The sequence below is a fragment of the Triticum aestivum genome, unplaced genomic scaffold (genome assembly GCF_018294505.1).
Source record: "Triticum aestivum cultivar Chinese Spring unplaced genomic scaffold, IWGSC CS RefSeq v2.1 scaffold101652-1, whole genome shotgun sequence".
In the NCBI taxonomy this organism is placed as follows: Eukaryota; Viridiplantae; Streptophyta; class Magnoliopsida; order Poales; family Poaceae; genus Triticum; species Triticum aestivum.
Genome location: NW_025226258.1, coordinates 78,170 through 82,068, shown reverse-complemented (window position 1 = coordinate 82,068; position 3,899 = coordinate 78,170). Strand labels below are relative to the sequence as shown.

Sequence of the window (3,899 nt, the reverse complement as noted above, 5' to 3'; positions counted from 1 at the left end):
ACGACGCCCAGCTATGGAATTTGAGTGACAGCTGCTCAAGGTCCCCTGGTCTAATCAGGCTTTTTTCATGTGCCATTTCTTTTTGTGTTTATTTCTCACCAGCGGACTTTTGGATGAATTACTAGATATCTGGCCAAAATGAGACGCTTGTGTTGTCACCTGTAGGTTTGTCCTTGTTCCCAAATGAGACGCTTGTGTTGCAGATTTACTAGCAGTGAGTTCATAAGTCTGTGTACAGATGAGGCTAAAATGATAGTAATTTTGATCTAATAGACGGTCGTTTTTGGTTGTATGTCGTACTAGTAGTCAGTCGCCGCAGTAGTCTGGGTTGACAGATCGGCTGCTTCATATGTTGTTGCTGGTGAGAGGGATTGAGGGGGAGAGAGAGAGATGCTTCATACACTATTGATGTGTATGCACCCTGTTCCGTGCAATGCGCGAGGCAATTCACGGATTGAGATTATTTTTTTGTGCTTGGAGAGATTTGGATAGTTTTTTTTGCTCTGTTTGTCTAGAGATGGAGTCTGTGTAGATAGAGTTCATTAGTTTTTGGTGTATTTGTCTTCATTTAGCAAAGTTCAGAAACGCAATCTTTTGCCATGTGTCTCCAGGAACCATAATCTTGATGTTGTTACTCTCGTCCCCTCAGGGTCACTGTATTTCAGGCGACTCCGATTCTTCGGCAGTTAAACGGAAGTGCCCGCCCTACCAACAAGATGACGACGACGACGATGGCGGCGCCTATTCAAACTCTCACAACGAAATCAACTCATGGAACAGCCTTTCCGAGGTACATACTACCTCCGTTCTCTACTGTAAGATGTTTTGGATATTTCAAAATAGACTGAATATGTGGACTAAAATAAGCGAACAAATACACTAAAACACGTCTACATATATTCTATTCAGAAAAAAAGTTAGAACGTCTTATCATTTGGAATGGAGGGTGTAATAGTTTGCTTTGACTGTATATTATGCTCCCAGACTATTCCGGTTCTGTTCGGTCAAAGGAATTGCAACATTGTTTCTCGTCTTAATTAGACCTAGTTAGTGGGGTGCCAAATATTCAGACGGATGTCAAGCTTGCTACATTACATGTTTATTTCAGTTGGTTAACCACACCAAGTTTGTGTTCTAGAAAAGAATGTTGCACTATTAGCCCAGTGATGCCATCGTCCTACTATAGAAGTAAACATGCACCATCTCTAACCAGCTACTGACCAAAGTCATGTCCTAGTCCACTTTCTTAACACAAGATTATAGTGCCACTACATATGGGTCGTTTTTTTGCCCCACTACTGGTTATTGACGCCATCTTGGGCTGTAGTTGCGAATGCATCTCTGTGGCAATGGATTCTGTCTAAGGCTTTTGCTCTTTGGTGTCACCCTGCCAGTGCATCACTTAGCATAGTCTGTATGTTAGGATGCTCAAAGCGAAGGGCGCGATAAGTTTTTCCTTTGCATATGTTTGGTTACTGATGATGATACTGCTTTTGGAATAAATAGGTGGGATCCTCAAGGTCCATTCAAACCATTACATTTGATGAATCCGGCAAGACTATCTTTTATTCACTCCATACTCTATACACATTTCAGGTACACTTAACCTATCTTGCATATGATTGCTTTTTTTCAGGTTCGTGAAGAGAGCTGATCTGGTTTTGTGAAAGAAGGGCGAGAAAGATTATGTGGGGATCAGATTGTCCATGGCGACCTAGGAGGAGCAGCACCCTCTCAGGTTCGTCACGTGCTCCTCTACTTCTCTTATCTTCTTCTCCATCTCCCCATCTAATTAGTGTGTTCCTTTCCAGGTTGCTCCGGTCTAGTTGTGTGAAGCAACACGCAAGGTCTGCTACTGCTGTTGTGCTCCCTTGAATGATCTGGTGAAGGACAATTTGGTCCATAGGTCGTCCCCCCATGCTATCTCTCTCTGCTGCATAGTTAGGTTCAGTTTTTTTGTTCTCTTTCTAGTTTAAGCGTAAGCAGATTCCAGTAGGTCTTTATGTATGTAGATCATGAGTTAGAACATCTAATCTATTTACAGACTGCAGACTTGCTATGTCATGTGCAAACTTGCTTGCATTCAGTTCAGAAAATTTCTGAATTCTCTGGTGTTTGCTTTCACTCAATGATTGTGGTACTGGTAGTCAAATTAGATGCCTCCTTTGCTGTAATTCACTCGTTTCCCTGTCATGGTTTATATTGAATTTGGGTAGTGTGACAAAACATTAGCAAATCTAAATAACTTTGACATATTTGCTGTATTATCTTGCACTGGATTGGCCCCTTTCATTACCCTGCTTTTATGCTTATACCTGATTCACAGTGCTTCAACACAGATTTATCCTATGATTATACCTGAGACACTAGTTTGTTTTTATGCTTTTGTTTCCCACAGTGCTTCAAGCTTGTTTATTAGCTCGATTTGTTGTTATTCTGTTTAACAGGAGCAAAAGCAACTCATATGACTCTATTGTTGTTCTTGACCTGCTGTTGCTGCTGTTGTAGGAGGAACACGCCTAGGAGAAGAGAGGGCTCATTCCACTTGTTTGGAAGACAAGACGATGAAGCATGGTGGTTATCTGGATAATCTGCCTTGTGTTTTGGTTGTACTTTGTACCTAGTTATATTGTATTCAGTAGTAGTCAGCACATTCTGGAGCAGAATCCAGTGAAGTTGTAAAACTGTAAGAAATGTGAGAAATATACTTTGTACCTAGTTCAGTTTCATTTGAAATATTTGTCATTTGTGTACTGTGAGAAATGGAAAGCTGATGAGTTCTTTGATAAAAAGCCATGTGGCTCCACTACCAGGAAAAATCTGACAATTGGGACCCATCTAAAAACTGGACCGCAAAAAACCCTCGAAAATAAAAATGAAATGGACCGCAAAAGGCCATGCCTAGAAAATAAAAAGGCCAAATTGTTGGGCCAGGCCCATGTAGCTAGAGAAAATTAATAGAGAAAATATATAGTAAAAAGGCCGAATTGTTGGGCTAGGCCCATGTAGAAAACCGAATTGGACCGGGCTGAATCTTGTGCCACATCAGCTTGCCACGCTGGATGCCTACGTGGCCTGGGGAAGTTGCTAGTGACCAAAACTCCACAGTAGGAATATTTTGGTCGTAAACGTCCACGACCTTCTCACAGAGAAGGTCGCTATAGTCAGTTTACGACCGCCAGCTTTTGACCTTCTGTTTTTGGTCAAAAAAAGGTCGCAAATGAAAAACAATGACCTTTCAGTGACCAATAGTCAAGGTCACAAGTTGACATATTTCTTGTAGTGGACCACCTCTGGCACTTCTTGGAGTAGGATCCAAGTCTCCTAGAGCACGTTCGGTTGGAAAATCACGTTCCCGAAGGTTTCATTCCGTTTGGACTCCGTTTGATATTCCGTTTCTTCGAAACACTGAAATAGGCAAAAAAACAGCAATTCTGGGCTGGGCCTCCGGTTAATAGGTTAGTCCCAAAAATAATATAAAAATGGAAAATAAAGCCCAATATAGTCCAAACCAGTAGATAAAGTAGCATGGAGCAATAAAAAATTATAGATACATTGGAGACGTATCACAACGCTACCGGACATGCCGGACATCCCTATGGCACAGGATCCGGACATGCATATGGCACAGGATCCAGACGACGATGACAACGACGATGGTACATTTACCAACGTTGATAAGTACTTTGCCGAACATGGGTACGGTGAAAAATTCTTCGGGCCTCCTTCTCAAGAACCCAACCCTGAAAAAGACGATCGCAATCTAGCTGGTACCACGGAGAAACCCAATTGCAATATGCGTCATCTGGCGTTCAATTCTCAGGAGATGCCTCCAACTGCCGCCTTCACAGAGCCTTAGAATGCCGAGGTGTGAAATATTATCAGCCCCAACACACTCA

General features: G+C 42.1%; 1 long non-coding RNA gene across 1 annotated transcript; it reads left to right on the top strand.

Moving 5' to 3' along the window:
* Positions 1-658: 658 nt before the first annotated feature.
* Positions 659-2,665, top strand: LOC123172541 (uncharacterized). The gene is made up of 4 exons (XR_006485629.1): positions 659-790; positions 1,637-1,738; positions 1,812-1,906; positions 2,509-2,665. It is a non-coding gene; the product is annotated as an uncharacterized lncRNA (long non-coding RNA).
* Positions 2,666-3,899: the final 1,234 nt, after the last annotated feature.